At 38.0% G+C, this 8,356-nt stretch overlaps 1 pseudogene; it reads right to left on the reverse strand.

The window, feature by feature from the left end:
• Positions 1-3,909: 3,909 nt before the first annotated feature.
• On the reverse strand, positions 3,910-4,433 carry LOC138396835 (histone acetyltransferase KAT7 pseudogene; annotated as a pseudogene).
• Positions 4,434-8,356: the final 3,923 nt, after the last annotated feature.

An 8,356-nucleotide genomic window follows, 5' to 3' on the forward strand; every position in this document is an offset into this window, starting at 1 on the left:
AATTGTCTACTCCTGACCGAATGGAACATTTATGATGGGATGTTAAAGGAAACATTCAGGCTTCGTAATCATACACTCCAGGCTGGACTTGGCTACTTCTCATCTGTGTGATTTCAGGCAAGTCACTTCACTTCTCTGAACATCTGTTGGAAAAGGATAATATGATAATAATATCTATTTCACGGAGTTGATGTGAGGATCAGGTGAGATAACACTTCACGGGTGAGAACAGTAAGGCTTGTATTTTATTTTTAATTTTTTTAAGTATATTTATTGTCTCCTTTTTTTTTAAATTTCAGAATATTATGTACTTAACACAGCCCATAGTTAGGGCTCAGTAAAGAGTAATTGCAGGAATTAAAAAAATAGTAGATATATGTTCCATATTTGTAAGTTACAAAAGTAACTTAAAAAACAATAGAAGGCTGGGTGCAGTGGCTTACACCTGAATCCTAGCACTTTGGGAGGTCAAGGCAGGAGGATTGTTTGAGCCCAAGAGTTCAAGACCAGCCTGAGCAACATAGCAAGACCCTATCTCTACAAAGTATTAATAAAAAAATTAGCTGAGCGTGGTGATGCACTCCTGTAGTCCCAGCTACTCAGGAGGCTGAAGCAGGAGGATGGCTTGAGCCTAGGAGTTCGAGGTTGCAGTGAGCTATGATGATGTTATGGCACTCTAGCCTGGGCAACTCTGTCTCAAAAAACAAAAACTAAAACAAAATCATAATGGAATACTTATGACCTCATCATCCAACTTAGAAATAGAACATTAATAACTCAGTGGAAGCTGTTTTATGCTTACTTCCCATTCTACCTCCCTGCAGGGAGCAACTTGCCCAATTTTTTCCCTTTTTTGTTCTTTTGCTTTTAAAAATAGTTTTACGGGGGGGAGGGGAAAAATAAACAAAAAAAATAAATAAATAAATAAATAAATAGTTTTACAATGTATTTATATATTTCTAAATAATATATTGCTTAGTCAGCTTGTTTTTTATAACATATTTTCATATTATATAAACAGTCTTTGGTGATTTGGCTTTATTTTTTAACCCTACATTCTATTTTTATGATTCCTCCATATTGCCACTAGATGCGATTAATTTTTACTGCAATTGTGTGGATAATAGACGTTTGAACCACTTCCAATATTTTGTTATTGAACAATATTGTTATAAAAATTCTTGTATATGTCTCCAACAGTGCATGAGCAACAACATCTCCAAGTATACTCCTAAGACTAGAAATGCTGAATCATAGGGTATGCACTAGTTCAAGTTTATAAGATAATGCCGAGTTGTTTTAAAGTGGTTTAATAGTTTATCTTACCATTAGCAGAATAAAAATTCCTGTGCTTTGCATTATTGTCAGAATTAAGTTTTGTCGGACTTCTTTTAAAAAAAAGTTTTATTTAACATGTCCTTACTTATAAGTGGAAGCTAAACGATGGGTAAATGTGTCCATTATACAAAGTAATATGATGGACATTGGAAACTAATGGAAGAGGGTGGGAGGAAGGTGAGGGATCAAAAATTACCGATCAGGTACAATGTACATTATTTGTGTGATCAGTACACTAAAATCTCTGATTTTAGTATTATATAATTCATCCATGTAAAGAAAACCACTTGTACCCCGTAAATCTATCAAAATAAATTTTAAAAAAAGTTTATTGAGGTACGAGTGATACACAAAAAGCTGTATATATTAAATGTATACAACTTGATGAGTTTAGAGGTAAGTATACACCCATGAAACCATCCCCACAATCAACACCATAAACACATCCATCACCAGCAAAAGTTTCTTCCCGTATACTTTATTATTTTTGAGATAAGAACACTTAACATAAGATCTGCCATTTAATTTTTAAGTATGTAATAGTTTTCTTACTGTAAGCACTATGCTGGATAGAGGGTCTAGGAATTATTTATCTTGCATAACTCAAACTTTGAACCCTTTGACCGACACCTTGCTTAAACCCTCCTCCCAATCGCTGGCAGCCACTGAGCTGCTCTCTGCTTCTGTGAGTTTGACTATTTTAGATTCCACATATAGGTGGAAATACATACAGTATTTGTCCTTCTGTGTCTTTTGTATTTCACTTAGCATGTCTTTCAGGTTCTTCCATGTTGTCACAAATGGCAGGATTTTCTTCTCTTTTAAGGCTAAATAATATTCTGTTGTATGTACTGTTAAAGCAAATTTCTTATTTGCTTTCATGCCTCATTTAAGAGTCTCCAGGTTGTCTCTGTAACCAGAGCTCTTATAGAAGCAAACTGAAACTTAGAAACATTTTTTGTAACTAACTTAAAAAAAAAAGCCTTAATCAATCACAAACAGCTGACTGGCTGATTGTTTATACAGGTAGAAACCTGCCATTAGAACATGCACAAATAAAACAAAGTCTCATCACATCATGCCCAAATAAGGCAAATGCCTAGCTTTAGCCAATTGGGCATTTTTTCTGCTTTGCTTTCTTGTTTGTCCCAGAAAATCTCGCTGCTCAGAACCAGTTCAATAGTTCACATTGGTTCAATTTTGTCAGTAACAAAATGTAACAAAATTATGAATTGTTGTTCAGTATGCTGGACCCCCCAGGTTGCAGGTCACGTAACCTGAGCATGCCCAGATGAACCAAGTGTGCCTGATTCATGACCCCGGAGTCGACCAGAATGAAAATGTCAGCCATAGGGGGAACCTAAGTGCTCACCTCAAGGAATAGGAACTGAACTGAGAAGCAAGGGGTGGGGGGCTGTTTTAGTGCAGTATGGACTTAAAAGCCAGCAACTTTGCACTGCCTCTTTGCTTGTCCCAATCAGATCACACCTCGTTGCATTTTCCTATCTCTCCCATAGTTACTCTCTGCAAGTGAAACCTACCCCAGCTCTAGCTTGGAGAGACATATTTGAGCATTGCCTCCTGTCTCCTTGCCAGTTGACTCACAGTAAAGTCTTTACTTTTCTCAAAGCCGGTGCCATAGTATTGGCTTCTCTGTGCGTCAGGCAGCGAGCCTATCACTCCCTGACACTCAGGCTGCTTGGTGGAGTTCTATAGAGCTCTTTCTGTTAGGAATGCTACTCAATTCATGAGTTCTTTGCTCAGACAAACTCTGTTAAATTTAATTTGGCTAAAGTCTTTTTTTTTTTTTTTAAACAGTATATGCCACATTTTCTTTACCCATTCATCCATCAGTGGACATTTGGGTTGCTTCTACTTTTTGGCTATTGTGAAAAATGTTGCAATGAACATGGACTGCCAATGTCTCTTCAGGATCCTGATTTCAATTCTTTTGGGTATATGCCCAAAGGTGAAATTGCTATTATATGATAGCTCTATTTTTAATTTTTTGAGGAACCTCTCAACTGTTTTTCATAGTGGCTGCATCAATTTACATTCCTAACAACAGTATACAAATGAGACTACATTAAACTACAAAGCTTCTGCAAAGCAAAGGAAACAAACAACAAAATGAAAAGGTAACCTATTGAATGTGAGAAAATATTTCTAAATCCTGTATCTGATAAAAGGTTAGTATTAAAAAAAATAAGAAACTCCTACAACTCAAGAGATAAAAAAAAAAAAAACAATTAAAATTTAGGCAAAGGACTTGAATAGACACTTCTCCAAAGAAGACATACAAACGGCCAACAGGTATATCAAAAGGTGCTCAACATAATTAATCATCAGGCAAATGCAAATCAAAACCAAATTAAGATATTATTTCACATGTTAGTATGGCTATTATCAAAAGGACAAAATATAACAAGTGTTGGTGAGCGCATGGAAACAGGGAACACTTATACATTGTCAGACTTCTTAACTTTTGCCAATCTAGTGGTTGAAAATTGGTATTTTATTGTCTCATATGCATATCCCTGATTATTAATTAGATTAAGCATCTTTTTGTGTTTATTGACGATGTGAGTTTGCCTCTTCTGTGTTGTCCGCTTCTGTCATAACATAGAACAGGAAAGGTTCCACATCATAATGTAATGTCTTGTGGTCCAGAAAAAGCGTGGCCAATAGGCATAGGTTTTGGTAATAGATCTTGTTTTTCTTGCCATCCACTTCAAACACGGAGATGGAGCCTTTGCGATATATCTCATCACCAGGGGGGTGTTTCCACACACACTTGGCCATGTGTCGGTGGAGTATCGTTTGGCTCTTCATATATTTTAGACAGAATTCACACATGTAGAGACATCTCAGCCGTGCATATTCTTCAGGATAGGGAGAATGGTACCAAGTATCAAGCTCATAGCAACCAAAAGCAATTGTTTTAATCACTCTGTGATTTGGCCTTGCAGCCTTAACTTCTCCAAATCCTTGCAAGTCCTGGCTTGTGCTCTTTGGAAAAGAGCCAAGTCATACTCGCTTGTCAGGTTTTCCAAGAGAGGTTCCCGAGTGTTCCCATAGGTCTGTCTGTGTTCCATGGCAGTTACAAGCATCCTTCCCCAGGAAAAAAAAGCTCACATAGTTATCTTTTGTTTATTTTTTTATGGTAAGACCCTTAACATCTACTCTCAGCAAACTTCAAGTATACAGTATAGTATTATCATCATGCTGTAATTAGAGCTCTAGAAATTATTCATCCCATGTAACTGAAAGTTTGTCCCCTTTGACTAACATCTCCCTATTTCTTCCACCACTCTACTCTCTACTTGTTTAGTTTGACTCTTAGATTCCACATATAAATGAAATCATGCAGCATTTGCCTCTCTGTTTCTGGCTTATTTTGCTTAGCATAATGTCCTCCAGGTTCATTCATGCTGTTGCAAATGTCAGAATTTACTTCTTTTCTTCAGGGGCAGTAACATGCATGAAGATGTCATCCTCTATGATAACAATGCCTTCTTCTGTAATACCTCTCGAAAGACCTGTCTGAGAATGTTTTACAGTTAACTTCTTTTTTTTAATAAGTAGAAGGAGTACACCATAAGGTAATGATAAAAAGTATAGTAAATACATAAGCCAGTAACAGTAATTTATTATCATTATTAAGTTTAATGTAACATAAATAATTATATGTGCTATACTTTTTTTACAACTGGAAGTGCAGTCCGTTTGTTTACACCAGCATCACTACAAACATATGAGTTATGCATTGTCCTATGACATTACAATGGATCTGACTAGACAATAGGAATTTCTCAGCCTCATTATAATCTTATGAGAGGACTGTTGTAGATGGGGTCTATCCTTTATCAAAACATTGTTATGTGGCACATGATAGTAATATTTGTAGTTTTAAAATTTTGATGAGATGTAATTAGTTTGGACTTTTATTTATAATGATTTTCTCTTTCAATCTATATGAGACTTTTTTAGCTAAAATTTTTTTCTACTAATCTGTCTTTGATTTTTGCTTCTGTGCCAAATTATCTATATGTTGGTTGGCCATCTTCCCTACCTTTCTGTTGTTCCATCACAACTTTCATACTCTGTATTTTCCCACTGCATTCTTCATCATCATCATAATAACTAGCCTTAGTTGAGCATTTACAAAATGCTGATCACTGTTCCATGAACTTTCAATACTTGCAAAAGTAGGATCTATTATCATTTTTAATTTACACATGAGGAAACTGAGGCCAGATTAGACTGAGTAATTTTCCCAGGGTTATGTGACTACGAAGTGACAGAATCAAGATATTAACCCAAGCATTCTCGCTTTGAATTCTTGTCTTTTATCCAACACTCGATACTGTTCTAGACATTCTCATAGTCCACGGCACCTGCTATTTGATTTTCTGATGAATCTCTTTTGTTCCTTTCTGCCTCTGCTGCAGATTTTAGTTGGACTATTCTAGTTTTAATTTCCATGAAAACCTTTCTTGTTTGATCCACTTCTACTTTGGACTCATCTCGTCCTGTTGTCTTTTGAAGACTTTTTGCTATCCTTTCACAATAGCTACTATTCATTCCTAACCTTAGTTGACTTCTTGATATTTTCTTCTTCTTCTGTTGATGTAACTAAGTTCTTTCAGATGACTTCTCAGTTCTCCCCTCCTCCCCAGGACTCTTGATTTCTCTTACATCTTAACTCTTTTTTTGTGTGTGTGTGTCTCTCTTTTTTACTTGTTTCTTTTTTTTTAATTTTTTAAATTTCAGCTTATTATGGGGATACAAATGTTTAGGTTATGTATATTGCCCTTGCCCCAGCTGAATCAGAGCTTCAAGTGCTTGTTTTTCCATTCTTGGGATACTTCACATAGTAAAATGGGTTCCAGCTCTATCGAGAACAATACAAGAGGTACTATATCACCATTGTTTTTTTGTGGCTGAGGAGAACTCCATGGTGTACATATACCACATTTTATTAATCCACTCATGTATTGATGGGCACTTGGGTTGTTTCCACATCTTTGCAATTGTGAATTGTGCTGCTATAAACATTCTAGTGCTGATGTCTTTTTTATAGAATGTCTTTTGTTCTTTTGAATAGATGCCCAATAATGGGATTGCTGGAGCAAATGATAGTTCTACTTGTAGCTCTTTGAGGGATCTCCATATTGCTTTCCACAGAAGTTGCACTAGTTTGCAGTCCCACCAGCAGTGTATGAGTGTTCCTATCTCTCCACAACCATGTCAACATTTATTGTTTTGGGACTTTTTGATAAAGGCCATTCTCACTGGAGATAAGTGATATCTCATTGTGGCTTTGATTTGCATTTCCCTGATGATTAGAGATATTGAACATTTTTTCATATGTTTGTTAGCCTTAGTCTATCTTCTTTTGAAAAGTTCTATTCATGTTGTTTGTCCACTTTTTGATAGGGTTGTTTGATTTTTTTTCTTGCTGATTTTCCTGAGTTCTATATAGATTCTAGTTATCAGCCCTTTATCGGATGTGTAACATGCAAATATTTTCTCTCATTCTGTAGATTGTCTGTTTGTTGTGGTGATAATTTCTTTGGCTATGCAGAAGCTTTTTAATTTGATCAGGTCCTATTTATTTATTTTTGTTGTTGCTGTGATTGCCTTTGGGGTCTTCTTCATAAATTCTTTGCCTAGACCAATGTCTATAAGAGTTTTTCCAACACTTTCTTCTAGAATTCTTATAGATTTATGCCTTAGGTTTAAGTCTGTTAACCACCGTGAGTTGATTTTTGTGAGAGGTGAAAGGTGCGGATCCTGTTTCAGTCTTCTACATGTGGCTATCCAGTTTTCCCAGCACCATTTGTTGAATAATGATTCTGTGACCCAGGTAGGGTGAGGTAGCCCAGGCACAGACAGGTTGTTTCAGCATGGATAGCTAATGGCATATGCAAAGGCTAGTGAAATATCCATGACAACTCCAACAGATGGCCTCATCAAAAGCTGACTTAAAGTTTATAAACAAGACCTGAGCTCAGCTCCCAACCTCCCAACACATTTTCCTTATCTCACCCCAAACTTTTCTAACCGGTACTGAAGGGACCTAACGATGAGCTTCAATGCAGAAGGAAGAAACAAATGCATATAAACAGGTATGTGTCCCTGCTGTCAAGAAGCAAGGCAGTGCCCTCCATCTTTCTCCATTCTGTTTCTGCAAATGCAGAGGAATGAGTACGAGATAGGACAGTGAGAAACATATAAAATAAGAGGGTGGCCTGTCTGGTTCGGAGTCCTGGGCCAGGAGTCTTCAGGAACAGCATTTCCCTCAACCATGCCAGGCCCACAGGCCAGAGGCTAAATGCTGTAGTCTTCTCAGTCACTGAAAGTAAACAGATCAAACACATGGGTGGGATTAAAAAAAATGAGGGGATAGGGGAAAGACTCCAGAATGAGGGAATTTCAGGGCCAGGTGAGAACTAGATGTTCTTCTGAAAAGGCAACCATACATTCAAATGCATAAGACCTGAAATCTGAATGCACATTTAAATAGCAAGAGCCACCAGATGTTGAGTCTGCCACACTCACCTTTGGGAAGGCAGGCCCAGAGAGGATAACAGAAGCAGAGGTTGGTCGCCTCCACTATCCCCCAAGTTCTACGAGTTCCCACCCATGCCCTAAGCTTCCTGGGAAGAGCGGGAACCTCTCATCACAGTTTTCACTGCCCAGTTCTCACCAGTTGGTCCCTTTGGTCCTAGACCTCTCCACAGACAGGCTCAGAAGCTTCCTCGAGGGGCGCTCCCCACAGGGCTCCAGGGGAAGCTTGCAATCCTCAAGCAGCTTGGGGTTCTGTGCTGGTGCAGAGCACTCCCACCACCAGTTGTGGGAAGCAAGGTGGCTGCAGTGGCCCTGGCCTACTGCTCCAACTACCTGATTCATCCCCTCAACCCATTTCTCATCCTGTTCCACCCCGAGCTGAAGCACTCCCAGCAGAGCGCCCAGACTCTGAGTGTAGCCAGGACTCTGCGTCCCGGCTGTTGCC

The sequence above is a fragment of the Eulemur rufifrons genome, chromosome 16, assembly GCF_041146395.1.
Source record: "Eulemur rufifrons isolate Redbay chromosome 16, OSU_ERuf_1, whole genome shotgun sequence".
In the NCBI taxonomy this organism is placed as follows: domain Eukaryota; kingdom Metazoa; phylum Chordata; class Mammalia; order Primates; family Lemuridae; genus Eulemur; species Eulemur rufifrons.